Source organism: Ceratotherium simum, chromosome 5 (genome assembly GCF_057802395.1).
Source record: "Ceratotherium simum simum isolate JZ-2026a chromosome 5, ASM5780239v1, whole genome shotgun sequence".
Taxonomy (NCBI): domain Eukaryota; kingdom Metazoa; phylum Chordata; class Mammalia; order Perissodactyla; family Rhinocerotidae; genus Ceratotherium; species Ceratotherium simum.
Genome location: NC_141904.1, coordinates 19,484,541 through 19,499,842, shown reverse-complemented (window position 1 = coordinate 19,499,842; position 15,302 = coordinate 19,484,541).

Genomic DNA, 15,302 nt, shown 5'->3' with positions numbered 1-15,302 from the left:
AGAAAGAGACAAAGACCCCAACACCAGAAAAGTTAAATTTCAGAGCTCCTAAACACACTGACCTTCTCGTCCTCAGACAAGGCCGTGTCCCTCATGCCATGACAGCTGCACACTGGGAAGGAGCATCAATGTGAGAGGAGAGGACAGAACTGGAAGGGAAGCAACAATCTGCCTGTATGACAGGATCCTGCCAATTAGACTACTCTCTTGGTCAAGAGTAGCAGAGACTCAGGTAACCTCAGAAAGGGGACAGTTATTCTAAAGCTACATTTGAGGCAAAGGTAGATGAGGAATCACATGGAAATGCACCCAGTGGGTTTGGTCTTCTAGAGCCAGGAGGCAGAGAAGGACTGGGATCTGGGGCAGTTCAAGGTGTTTGAGGAATCTGCCCTTTGGATTCCTCCATTGTCAGGACCAGCCTCTTAGTGCATCCGCTCCTGTCTAGGATGCTCGCATCTGCCCCACACCACCAATTGCCTGATTCTTCCCCTATTTGTGATTCCAATAACAAGAGAGGAAATCTCATTGGCTCAGCAAACATCAGTCATCTCTGTTTGGGCAGAATCCCCAGACCCTAGGAGGACGTGTCATAGGCAGATGATTGGCTGTCATTGTGTCTACTGCCCACCCTGAGCCAATCAGGGGCGAGACAGGGTGAAGATGGGTGGGGCAAAATACATTGAAAATCTTGGTCATCTAGACCAAACCTTCTGCAGAACTGTTTCCCTCAGAAGGGGCTGGGGTTTCAGAGGCACTGACATAGTGATCTTTTACAGAGAGAAAATACTGCGCTTCTGCAAAACTAGATTAAAATTCACTCCTATCTAGGGGGTGTTGACATTTAGGGAGGTGATATATCAATTTTTGCCAGATTATGTAACTCCGCACCTAATCAACCCAAAGTGCTCATTCCCTCCCCATCCCCTTGCAAATTAGATTTAGGTAAAATTCCTATGCTAAAATTTTTTTCACCTGGAAACTTCTGAGACTCTGGTCACCCCAGCACCTGACATCCCTGTTTCGGAAGGTCCCATTTGGGATTTTGGTTGAGGCTTTCAGGCCTTAATTCTTATTCTTTATTATTTTCACATAATCATTCTCATGTAAATGCTGAGAGTTACTAGTGTTTTCTGCTGGCATATATCCTACCTGGTGGCTCTCAACTCTGGCTACACAGTGGGATCACTCGGGGGACTTTAAAAAATACTGCAGCCTGTGGCATACCTCTGAACACTATGATTTAATTGTTTTGTGAAGGCCTGGGGGTGTTTAAAAAGCTCCCCAGATGATGTTAATGCACATCCAGGGTCCATAACCACAGTTCTCGAAGTATAGTCTCTGACCCGCAGCATCTGGAAACTTACTAGAAATTCCACTGCTTCTCAGTTTTTTGGCTAAGATCAAGTGTAGAAATTCAAACTTTTGGGCCTTATCCCAGACCTGCTGATTTAGAAACTTTGGGGATGGGGCTCAGCAATCTGTGTTTTAACAAGCTCTCCAGGTGTTTCTGATGCAGGCTCAAGTCTCAGAACCACTGGGCTACAATGGAGTTTTTAATATATTTTAACTCTTCATACAACCACATCACAAGCTTTGAACTAAGCCATTGGAGGTGGCTTCTTGAATCACATTTGTCACACAGCTTAACCGACTTCCTAAGAGCTGCATTGGGCTGTCTTACGGCTTGGCAGAAGGTTAATCGTTTTGATAATTTTGGCAATCCTCAGCTCATTTATGATTATTAATTACCAAAATAGCTACATCTAGTTCTCTCAATGGGTTCCCTTTATTATTTCTTTTTAAACGTGGTTGTTTTCCTGATTGCTTCAGACAATCGTTTTCTCCCCACACCTGTTCCATGACATGATAAATTGGCTAGGTATTAAGTGGCTGCTTGTTCTATCTTCAGCTGTTATGATAAGATTTTCCAGCTTTGAAAAGACCCAACAATTGGTTACCTAGATATTTGATGCTACGTATTTTTACAAACACATAGAGTATAAAGTGCTTTCCGTGAAAGCAAACGCACATTGTACAGGGTATCACGTAGGGTCTAAAGTTAAGGATGCTATACAGTCATTGTTATTATATTGTAGTTGTCTGTGAGTCTGTCCTCCACTAAATGTTGAGCTTCTGAGGAAGGGGGTGATGTCTTATTCTTTTCTGTCTGGCAGAGTGGCTGATGTGTAGTAAACACTGAGCACATGTTTGGTGAATGAATGAAAGAATGAATGAACGATGGCATCATCCAACACTAACTGGTCACATCCGGGCATCATGTTTATTTTATCTGGAGGCCACACTATAGAAGACTCATTGTTGACATAATCCAAGGGTAAAAGTCAGACCGGGACATGAGTATCCTTTGGGTAATGTAGGGGTGTCTAGGAGACGAGAGGGAATACTTCATGGCTTTGGAGTTGCCCCTGTGGGGATGGAGCTGATTCTCGCCCCCCCCCATCGAAGCTTGGGAAGGTTCAATGCTGTCCTGTCAGCAAATCAGGTAGAGAGCATAGCTTGTCGTGACAGAGTACGAGTACAATTATTATAATAATTGAGAAGGAGTCAACATACACTGGTGGGAAAGCAAGGTCTTTCTATCCCTGGGGGCTGAGATACCTGGGGGTGGGTGGGGTGGGAGACAGCTGTGGGCGTGGTCACCCATTAGGAGCATATTCCCCTAAAAAGGTGTCTTGACAATAGGCTATTTAAAGTTCTATATTTAAGACGGTGATGAAAAGGCATTGGAGCAGGTGAATTTAACAAATGTTCTCGAAAGGTGGCACCATGTCAGCCCCCAGGTCAGCCCCTGGCTTCACCTGTGACCGGGGTGGGGTGTGGAAAGAGAAAGGGTGCCTGCGGAGCTAGGAAGAAGCTTTAAAAAAGAAGCTGTATGAAAACAGACAGGTCACCTCTCGAGACAGGCCATTCTCCCCATCACAGGTCAAGCTAAACTGGCTTGACAGGGACTGGAGCACCTGATTGTGGGCTGGATGAGCTGGCCCTTCTGGTAACTCTCAATCCTCACAGAATGTAGGGGAGTCCCTGAAGCAGTGTAAATTAACAAGCAACGCTGGGCATCTGAAGGTATTAGAACAGAAATTTCTTCCTCTGTGACCCAAGCATGGGCACATTTGGGAGGGTGGTATGGTGAAGGTCAAAGGACCTTGAGCTGAGGGAAACACACAAAAAACCCATTTCTGCCCACCCCACTTGGGAACACAATAACCTTTTTCTTTGATGAATTATTTGGATTTGGGGTCTCCTGATCACTCCAGTCAATTTTTCCATCACCTTCCACTTCCTCTGTACTTCCTCTACCTCTACCAGCCCCCAAACCATTGACCTCTGTTCCATTTCCCCTCAGCATCCAAGTTCAATGCTCTCCAGTCCAATAGCTGTCTTCCATTTCCGGTCCACTTGCACCAGGATGCGGTAGTTAAAACAATCTATTACTATATGAAAATATGGTTTTATTTTTCCACCCACACTAGGGCTCCTGGCACACACAAACATTTTCCTAACAGCCCAAAATGAAGACTTTCTGGTTAATATGAACATATGTAGGACAACTGGCCATTAGAAGCCTCCTTTCAGCTCTTACTGTGGGCCACGGTAGCCTCATGGGCCTTTGCTATTCCCCTATCTGGAATATTCTTCCTCTCCTTTTTCACTGAGCTAATGCCCACTTCTTCAGATTTCGGTTCAAATGTAGTAATTGCAATACTAGAGAAAATGACAATGCTGATATTTCAGTATTTATTTCAAGTTTTAACATGATTATTTTATTTTTCAAAATAGTGCAGCATAGCATAGTGGTTAAGCACATGGACTCTGGAGCCAGACAGCCTAGCTTTGAATCTCAGGTCTGCCATTTACTACTGTGTGACTTCGGGCAAATTCCTTAACCTCTCTGAGCTTCAGTCTTCCCATCTATAAGTGGGGATAATAATAGTACCCACCTCATAGAGTTGCTGTAAGTATCGAACGAATAGTATTTATTTAAAAATTGATTTGATTAAAAAATAGAAACTTAATATTGAATACATTTCCAATACAAACATATTTAAAACTATTACAAAAAGGAAATTAAAATATTAATTTATGAAAAAGTATTAGACACATTATTCTGCTATAAAAATACAATTAACAGAAGTGAAGTATTACAAAAATAAATTGATGCTACATAAAAATGACCAAAACTTGAGTAATAATAAAATATTTGTTGTGAAATAATTTTTGATCTGTAAAAAAAAAACCTATGATCTTAAAAAACCAAAGATGACAATCGTGTCACTGAAACTCCAGGGTACTTTTTGCAGAATTATCCAGTTCTTGGAAGCTCTGGTCTGTGAACATCAGGAAGGGATTTAAAACTACCACATTTTCTTTCTGACTCCCCTATCTTCAAATAATACCGTCTCTTTTTATGTGTGTGTGAGGAAGATCAGCCCTGAGCTAACATCCGATGCCAATCCTCCTCTTTTTTTTTTTTTTTTTTTTGCTGAGGAAGGTCGGCCCTGAGCTAACATCCATGCCCATCTTCCTCCACATTATATGGGACACCACCAAAGCATGGCTTGATAAGCGATGCGTCAGTGCATGCCTGGGATCTGAACCTGCGAAGCCCGGGCCACCAAAGCAGAGCACACGCACTTAACCGCTTGCGCCACCAGGCTGGCCCCATAAATAATTTTTTTTTTGTGTGTGTGTGAAGAAGATCAGCCCTGAGCTAACATTTGATGCCAATCCTCCTCTGTTTTGCAGAGGAAGATTGGCCCTGAGCTAACATCCATGCCCATCTTCCTCTACTTTATATGGGATGCCACCACAGCATGGCGTGACAAGCAGTGCCTCAGTGAGCGCCTGGGATCCGAACCCGTGAACCCCGGGCCGCCAAAGCGGAGCACGCCCACCCAACCGCTTGCGCCACCAGGCCAGCCCCCAATACCACCTCTTAATTGATGACTTTGAGAAGATATTTTTGAACATTTTCCCCCGTAGGAACTACAGAACTCCCCCTCTCCCCAGAATCTTTTTTTTTTTTTTCATGATACTGAGGTAGAGTTTTTGTTTCAAGGAAAGCATCTCTGGCTCATTTTTGTCATCCGTAGATTTCTCATGAATAGGTAAAGATTCTAAAACAGAGGTATCTATAAATGTAGAAACTGCTGCCTTCCTATTCCGCTCTTCCAGAAGGTATTCGTCCACTATCATTTCCCTTTTTTCTTGAGTATCCTGGAGGGATAAAAGAACACTTTCAAAAAGATTGCAACTTTGATTCAAAATTTTAATGCAGAATACAACTCTGGGTATTTCTCAAGATGCATATGATTCTGGCTTCGGTTTTTTTTCAAGATGGCAGCATAACAACATTATACCAACGAAATATGAGTATTTTGGTACCTAAAGATTGTAAGGTACACTAGATGCCAGAATACCAAAGATAGGTTTTGCAATCAATTCTCAAATATTATTTCCTTAAAGAATCTCCTTTCCTCCTTCCTCAAACTAGATTAAATCTCTATGTTATAATCCAGAGGTCTGCAAACTATGGCCTTGGGGCCAAATCCAGCCAGCATCCTGTTTTTGTAAATAAAGTTTTATTGGCACACAGCCACACTCATTCATTTACATATAGTCTATGATAGTTTTTCCGATATATTGGCAGGGTTAAGTAGTTGCAACAGAGACCACGTGGCCCACAAGCCTAAAATATTTACTCTTTGATCCTTTACAGAAAACGTTTGCCAGTTATTAGTTCTCTATACCTTTCTTTTAAAACCCTAATACAATTTGTAATGATATATCATGTGGTTATTAATGTTAGTCTCTCACACTATTCTTTAAGCTCCCTGAGGGCAAAAACCACGCTTATTATCCTACTACATTCCCAGGACCTAGACTAGTGTTGGCACATAGTAGTTGCTCAATAAATGGTTGTTAATTAACTAGATTATCTAAGATAATAATTTGGGAGCAAATACTGCCTCTGGGATAAATCTACATTTCTGTTTAAACTGTGAGTTATAACGATGAAGTCTAAATGGGATAATATACCAAGTGCTCAGCATAATGTCTAGAACATGGAATGGGTTGAATGAATGACAGCTCTTATTACTATATAAAATCCTTCAATCTCCTTTTAAAAGCCTTATAGAGTCTTTGCTACCTGAGAACAGCCTTATAAATGCACAAAAATATTAGGAAGTGCATTTATTCTAGGGCACACGTTTATTAGGTGGCTACTCCACGCCTGATGAAGCCGCTTTTCTTATTTCATGGCTTCTGAGTTTTACCACTCTGCCAACTTTTTATAAGCCCTTGCCAATGATGTGTCTTCTAGAAAAGAGAATCAGTGGAGAAATCAGTAGCATTATCAAAGAACATGTCAGTTCTTCATTTGTTTGATGTTGACCAGGGCTGTTCATTGCAATCGCCTGGGAAACTCGAAAATACTCATGTCTGGGCTCCATTCCCAGAGATTCTGATTTCATTGGTCCAAGGTAGTGCTTTTAAACCTTCCCAGGTGATTCTAATATGAAGCCAGGCGTGAGATTGTCAGTTTTATCAGTTAAGAGGTATTCAGTGAATGTTGTTCTGCGAGACTGAAATATACAAACAGATAATGGCCAGACCATATATAACAAAAGAACTCTGACCCACAACCTCTGCAGTAACTGACCTAGAAGGATCAGAACTTAGTCAATAACTGCCAGCTTCCTTATTTTTGCCCTACCCCCAACTCAGGACCAACTAGAGAAAGTCAAACACACTCCCCAAACAAATCAGGTAGGATGCGCTGCTTCTAGTTAGCCTGCCTCTAGCATCCCCATGCTAACAACCTCCAAACAGAGCATACCTGAAGTCTTCTCTTTTTTTCAATGCAAAGCTTTCCTAATTCCCTGCTTGTGTTTGAGTTTCTGCTAAATGCAAGTGATGGTGGCTGACTCCCTTGCTGTACCAAACTCTAAATAAATAGCCTCTGTTCTCATTTGGGTCTTCACTTATTTCCACAGTGCTATTGTTCTTGTTACTGTAACTAGTGTTGCACATACAAATAATGGACTTTGGTTTCCCTTACAACCAGGAGAATCATATAACAGAATCCCACCGGGATTAGCCTAGGTAAAAACTGGAATGAATATGAGGATTCAAGGGTGTCTCAGACAACCCAAGGGCAGGGTCCAGTTGGGTCTCAGGAACCCAGGAATGGAAGGCTGTTGGGAACCAGGAAATTTTCCTGCTCTGTCTCTTGTCTGAATTTTTCTCTGTGCATCTGCTTTTTCTTTCTTCTTGGTTTAGACCACCTGTCTCTATATTCCAGCCCACATAGCAGAATAACCACCATCAGCAACTCCCGGGTTTGCATCTCCTTAATTAAAGACAGAAGAGCTAGACCAGCTCGAATCTTTTATCCCACTTCCACATCCCCAAGGAAGGATCTCCTTGGTCCATGTTGGGGAGGTTCCTTTTCCTGCTGCCCCGCCGTAACCACATTGATTGCTGGGAAAAGTCAGTTCCTGTAGTAAACAGGGAGGGCGGCTGAGGGGGACACTTTAGCAATACGATCTTAATAATAAAAAAGCAGTTTCATTTAAATTCAAGACTTGTACTGAACCCTTCGTTCAGCTGTTTTTCAGCTCCCTAGTGATTTTGGTCTCCTCTGGTAAAGCCTACTTTGTATAACTTGCACCTGCTACTAACTCCCAGGCAGCTTGGGGTTATCTAACACTAAGGAAAATTGTCCTTGAGACCATGGTGCCTCAGGGGACCCTTTTGGGTGCCTCTCTACTGTACAAGCTTATGTGCCCATACAAGTGTGCCAGCTGTCTCCATGCCCCCATCTCTCCCGGTGTCCTTGGGAAGTGCACTTCACCTGTTACTTGATGAGGGGTGCTCATGCCCAAACAACCACTGTGACCCATGCTGTCCTTTGGGGGTGTTTTATGTCCTTAGATCTTGCCCAGCAGCTAGGCTTGGGATAGCTGTCTGGAGCACCCCAACTTCCCACTGCACCTGTCTCCACTCACCCAAAGTGATGCTGTTCTGCCTCACTTGCCCCTCACTCCATGAACCCACAGGGATGCAGTCAGCAGGGAGGTACTAGGGACAGAGTAAGAGAGAATTTCTTGAAGTGGAATGAGCTCCAAGCCATCCACTCCTAATCGGGCACTAAATTCTGGGCAACACAAGGAGGCAATTAAGTGTAAGTGGATGCCATTTGCGTTGTAGGTGAGTATAAATTGCAGAGACTCGAGTTTTTGAGACACTGTGCTCAAAACTAGGGCATACTGTGCTTTCCCATCAAATCATGTACCATAAATACAGAGGAGCCCAAAGGATTAAGTCCAGAATTGATACTTTCAAAGGAAGCTTAGGGAAAAGTGCTGCTTCAAACGTTCCAGCTGCTATAACCATGGAGCTCTGCACCGAGCCCTGATATCAAAGATTTATTGAAGACCTGACACATTTGCCATTATGCAAATAATGTATTCTTACTTTTTTCAACTGCGAAGTTCAATTAACATTTTATTATGTGAAGTCAAACAGGCGCCTACTCCTTAAACTTCTAGCTTTAAACAAGCAGCAGTATTGTCTGTCTGCTTTGATGTCTGCTTATGTCTGAGCAGAGAGAACAGGAACAAAGATATCCGTGAGTTGTGCATTGGTTATGTAATTGCAGAGTTCATAGTCTCTTTACCCTTTTCAAGGTCTTGGGGACTATGTGATCTGACCTTTCTCAAGCCACATGTTTAAGGACAGCTTGTGAAATCATTTCTCTCTTTCATTTTTTCCCCCCTCCTGGAATATTTTACATGAGCTTACAGTGCATCTGACCCTTCACTGAGAAGGATGCATTAGTCCCTTAGAACCAGAGGACACTGTGACCCAGGTGAGAGGGACTGAGTTTTCACTCCTCTGTTACTCGTATACGCTGTGGCCAGACACAGATGTTTTTGAGCCTTGATTTCTTCTTCAGTCAAATGGGAATAATGTGGAAAGCAATGTATATTCTGCCCACCTCATAGGGAATCAAATGATAATCAAAAGAGATCCCAATGTGGAAGTCCTAAAAATCAATAATTGAGCACTTACTGTATGCCGTGTACTCTACCAGGGCCTGGAGATGCAATGATGGAGCAAAGATAGACATAGTCTCTCCCCACATGGGTTTACTTGAGCCTACTGTGAAAAGTAGATATTAAGTTTTAAATTCATACAAGCAAATGTCAACTTTGAGACGAATGTCCCAAGGCAGAGGCATATGGTGCTACGAGAAGCTGTATTAGGGAGATCTGATCTAGGTTGGAGGTCAGAGAAGGCTGCCTTGTTGTAGTGATAATTGAGCTATAATCTGAAGGGAAAATAGGAAGTAACTAGAGGAGGAGATAGGAGAGCATTCCAGGCAGTGGGAACAGCATGTACAAAGGCCTCGTAAACAAGAGACACAGAGTGGATTCCAGGGACTGAAAGATCATGCAACGGGACCACTAGCACCTTGCCTGGCCACCATTGTAATTAAGGGCACACGTTGCATCCTGAGATAACCACAAAAATCAGAAACACCCTGTCTCATCCTAGTTCTCAGAATAAAAAAAGCCTTGGGCCCTTTCCTGAAGGTTAAACTCTTTATCTCTGACTTTTATGACTTTGATGTCTTCAGATATATCATGATCCTTGCAGATATGATAATCAAGTGAGGAACTTCTGTTTTTTGGGCAATGAAAATAATAATCAGACTGATTGTAACTTTATAGTTTATTTCTTTAAATATTCACCTTATCCTTTATTCAGGGTGTCCCATTCTTCTGAAGGTTGGACTCACTTGCAAACATTGCAAGACACATTTCTTTTCTTACTATTTGAATCACCCTCTGGGTTTTCCCTTGACAGTGCTAATGTGTGGTTAGAATTGCCCAAAGTGAGGCTAGAAGAATTTAGTTGGGGCCAGCTCACAAAGAGCCCTCCAGGCCACATTCAGAAGTCTTGTCTTCACCTTGAGATCAAGGGGGAAGCATTTGGGGGTGGTGAGGACATGATTTCTTAGACTTGAAGACCATCGTTCTGCCTGCAGGGTGAAGAGCGCATTAGAGAGAGAGGGAGCAAGGGCAGGTCAACCAGTTAGGAGGCCACTGTAGTAAAGGAGATGAGAGAAGAGAGAGGCTTGGCTAGGGTGGTGATGCTGGTGGTGGAATGGACAGAAGAGAATGGAATTGAAAGATATTTAGGCGGTAAAATGAACAGGACTTGATTCTGGCCTGAGAACCAGTTGGCTGACGAAGCCCTGCCCTGAACAGGGAAGCACTGGACGAGGAACAGGCTTGGCATCTCATAAAGTCCCATTTGCATGTAAAATGGGATTCTCATTTCCAGGGATTGAGGAATTCCTCAGGTACTGTTATACCCTATTCCACACCACATGACGCCTTCCCAGTGTTCCCAAGTCTCAGTGTGTAATCCGTTAAACTCTCTGGTGAAATGCACATAGTTCATTCCTTTGTCAAAGCCACTATTGTGTCTCCTTAGAGAACTCATTTAAATGTATATATCCCCGGGGGCCGGGACAGATGAGACTCTAAACCACAATCTTCCTCTGTTAATAACCCCTTATGTTTACATGACATTTCAAAATTCTCATGGTGCTTTATCACAGTGCTGCTCAAAGTGTGGTCCCCAGAAGGCAGCATCAGCATCACCTGGGAGCTTGTTAGACGTGCAGATCCTCAGACCTTCTGAATCAGAAACTCAGTGTGTGTGTTTGGAGGTGGGAGGTTGGCAACCTGTGTTTTGACAAGCTCTCCAGATGATTCTGATGCACACTCAAGTTTGAGAAGCATTGCTTATCATATAACATCTCTTTCTTGCTCAAAATAATTGTGGAAAGTGAATATTATCATCCTTGTTTCACTCAACTGAGGCTCTAAGAGGTTAAGGGACTTGCTTAAACACCTGGTTGGTGGTGGCAAAGGTAGAAATCCAGTCTACAGATCTTCTAATCTACATTTACTGCCTATCACAGTCTTCTTACTGGAAGTGAGTGCAAGGGCCTTGAGGGAACAGATGTATAAGTTTTGATGGGGACTGTGGACAGAAAGGTGGGTTTAGAAGGAATGGAAAGATATCCTACTTTACACCAAATAATAAGCTGCCAGATTAGATTCTTCTGCCTAGGGAGGGCCTCATAGGTGGGAGCAGTGCTGTGCTGGATGCAGCTGGCTGGTGTCAGCTCATGAGAGCCAATAACGCACATTTCTTCCAAACCATGTGTTCAGTGACAACATGCAGGTAGGTTAAAATAGACCAGGATGGGAGTATTTACACCACAGAAAGTGGGAAATCCTACAAATCAGGGCTCCTCACTCCCCTACTCCAGAGAGCTGATAGTTAAATATTTATCAGCACACCCCTGGGTGGAGTCAGAAGAGCTCAGAGACAAAAGTATCATAAAATAGGGAAGGAATTGAGGGAGAAGTGGGGCATGTCACTGTGATCAAGGTAAAGTGTTGTCAATTGTAGTTATGAACTAGATGTTTCTTCTATGGATTCAGATAACTGGCAATAGATAAACCAATCTTAAATCGTAAGCTTCTAGCTGAGCTAACCAAGTCAAGATGGGAAAACTTACAGAGTACACTTAAGTTTGAGACAAAATAAACATTTTAAAGCAGGAGTTTCTAGTTTCCACTAAATATAAAAAGCAACAAGGGGGGCCGGCCCGGTGGCGTAGCATTAAGTGTGTGCACTCCGCTTGGGCAGCCCGGGGTTTGCAGGTTCGGATCCCAGGCGCGCACCAACGCACCACTTGTCCAGCCATGCTGTGGTGGTGTCCTGTATAAGGTAGAGGAAGATGGGAACGGATGTTAGCCCAGGGCCAATCTTCCTCGGCAAAAAGAGGAGGATTGGCAGTGGATGTTAGCTCAGGGCTGATCTTCCTCACAAAAAAAAAAAGCAACATAGACAGGATTTTCATAATAAGGAACACTTTTTCAGTCCTTTTCCCCGGCATCGGCTTGAAGTTGCTCTTAAGAACTTTTTTTTTTTTTTTAAAGATTTTATTTATTTTTTTTTTTCCCCCCAAAGCCCCAGTAGATAGTTGTATGTCACAGCTGCACATCCTTCTAGTTGCTGTATGTGGGATGCGGCCTCAGCATGGCCGGAGAAGTGGTGTGTCGGTGCGCGCCCGGGATCCGAACCCGGGCCGCCAGCAGCGGAGTGCGAGCACTTAACCGCTAAGCCACGGGGCCGGCCCCTTAAGAACTCTTGAACAAAATGATAACAGGTGCCATCAGCAAGACTTACAGAATCTGGAAAGAAAAGAGCTTTTGCCAGTATCAGGATTATGTTACACTTCAGTTAGATTCAAGTTGAATAAAATTCTACGAATTTTTCTATAAACCCAAGAGAGAGAAACTGTAATTATATCAAAACATTGATTCATTCAGGGAGGCTTGTTTAAAATGGAGCCTATCTTAGCTAAAATTTGAATATACTTTGGTTTAGAAACCAGGAATCATAGAACTTGGCTACTGAAACCAATGATGGGAATCACTAGAATCCCTCTAGCTCAGTGAGTCTCAACCTTGGTCACACATTAGAATCACTTGGGGAGCTTTTAAAAATCCTGATTCCCAGGCTGCACCCCAGGCTGGTTATGTTGAAGTCGCTGGGAGTGGGACCCAGGCCTTACTTTAAAGCACCCCAGATGATTCCAATGTACAGCTAAGGCCAAGGACCCCAGTCCTGGAACATTGATAGAAACCACTCCCTTATTTTATAAATGAGAAGTTTAAAGCCCAAATTGCTTCGCTGACTGTCCAGGAGCCACTCAGCTAGTTGCTAGCTGGTTCATCACCAATCAGTTAACAATTGTAGAACACTTACTGTTTGCTCAGTTCTGTGGCGGGTGCCGTGGAACTTAGAGGGAAGACCAGTGTGGTGGACGACGGAGCTCTGTGCTCGTAACTCCCACAAGTGTTTTCATCCTGGTGAAATCATTTAAAATCAACAGTGCTTTCAGGTCTCCATTTCGCCACACACATACATACACACACCCCACTCCCAGGCTTTTCCGGTCCTCTAGTTCATATCACTCGAACAGCACTCTGTAATTTGTTTTCCTAGCAGGTATCACAGTTTGTAGTTATATATTTATTTATGACATTATTATATTAATGTAGACTACCCCCCCAGTCTGTAACCTCTATGAAGGCAGGGATTGTGTCTGGGTTTTGCTCACTGTTCATTCATTTATTCAATAAATATTTACTGAATGCCTACTCTGGGCCGGAGAAGCAGTATACGAAAGAATAAAGAGGCAGCCCTTTGCCTTAGAAGTGTGCTTCTCAGAGTGGTCCCCAGACAAGCAACATCAGCATCATCTGGATACTTATTAGAAATGCAAATCCTCAGGCCCCACTCCAGACCTATTGAATCAGAAACTCTAGGGGTGGGCCTGACAATCTGCTTTAACAAGCACCCCAGGAGATTCTGATGAATGTGAAGGTTTGAGAACCACTGCAGCAGAGGAGTTGGAGGAATTGGGAGCTGCTGACATGCTTCAGATCAGTTAATATACGCCAGCTTTGGTCCTCCCACCAGCTGCCTGTTTCCCTATCACTCTTCAAGTCCCTCCACCTGCCCGAGAAAATCTAAGGGCTTGAAGTGACCACTCAGACTTTGATCCCCAAGGCTATAGCTCTTCCATCCAATTGTAGCACACACTTTCAAGGCAGATGAGAATGCAGGGTCGATACAGCTGAATATCCTCTTAAAAAGAGTTGGTCGTGCTAGGAATCGAACACACACAATCTCATAGATCAGGGATGGGAGTGTTGGCTGGTTGTAAAGTTTGATGCCACCTTGTCCTGCTGTCCTGCCTTGCAGCTCCAGCCATCAGCAGCTCCCATTTGCTATTGTTTCTCCCTCGCTGGGAAGGCCAACAATTTTTGAAGAAAGTCACAAAGCCTTGCTAGTTTGGTCCACTCTCCAGTCACGCTGTCCAGCTGTGACGAGGCCCTCCCTGGTGCTGCTGGTCATCCTTTTATCTCCTCTTCCTCACCCCTGACCATCCACTTTCCTCACCACCAACCCCTCTCTGACTCCTCTCACTCTCAGCGGTGACCTTGCCTCTGCTCTTAGAAGGTCAAGGTGTCCACATACACTCTCTCAGCTTCCCTTTCTCCACCTCATCTTTCTGCATCTTCACCCATTCCTTCTTTCCTCATATTTCATTTCATTTACAAACTATTTACCTTATAACCTTTTATGTACCAGGCGCTGTGCAGTCTATAATCCTGCCCTCAGGGTGCATTCAGAGAAGGCTGATAACAAACATGCAAGCAAGCAAATACATATACAAATGTATGAGATAGGATAATTATAAATTGCAACAAGAGCCACAAAGGAAATTCACCAGGTCCAAAGAGAGAGTAACAGCAGGGAAGAGATGACCTGTTTGTTTCCAGGGCTTTCCGTCCTCTGCACATTGTGATTCCAGCCTGGTTTTCCTCTGAAGCAAATAATTACCATCATTTCTCTCTTACTCCAAATCTTTCCCTTCTGCCTACAAATAGAACAGACTCTCTCCCATTGTAAAAAGTGTCGTCATGATTCCGGGATTGGTTTACAATCAGTTTTTGTCTCCAACTCTCTATTGAAACTGGACCTTCCATTAAACTGGTTACTGAAGTGTAAATCCAGTGCCCCTTGCCTGGTAGTCATCATTCTCGACCTGCTTATAGGATTGTCCACGTCCCTTCTAATTTAAACCTATTCCTTCCCTGACCTCTGTGAGAAGGAGCCAACCTTGTTCTTGAACCTTTCAAAATGTGCTTCTCTCCTTGTCTTTCTCTCTTCTACATCTTTATACCCACTTCCTTTGTGAAATCATTTCTTTTTTCCCAGCCAGAAGTGACCAGGCCCTCCTCTGGTAACTTACAGCTCTCTTCCTTAACTGGCAGCACTTACTGACTCTCTCATCCTCCTTTCTGGCGGGCAGCACACCTAAGGGTGAGAGCTGGGAATTAAACGTTCTGATTCCACCACAGGGCTTTGCCATGGAGGCACTCAATAAATATTTGGAATGGATTGCTGTTAGCTACTTAGCAATGGTGGTTAGTAGATATTCTTAAGTAATATCTTAAGATATTTCTTAATTGATTTGATGCATTTGTGCATTTTATGGATTTAAGGGCCTGCAAGCTGGGAATTAGATGTTTCAGCTGGGGATGAAATGAATTCTTACTCCAAAACTAAAAGCCAGCACCATCTTCAGCCCTGGTCCCTGTGAACAGGACCTC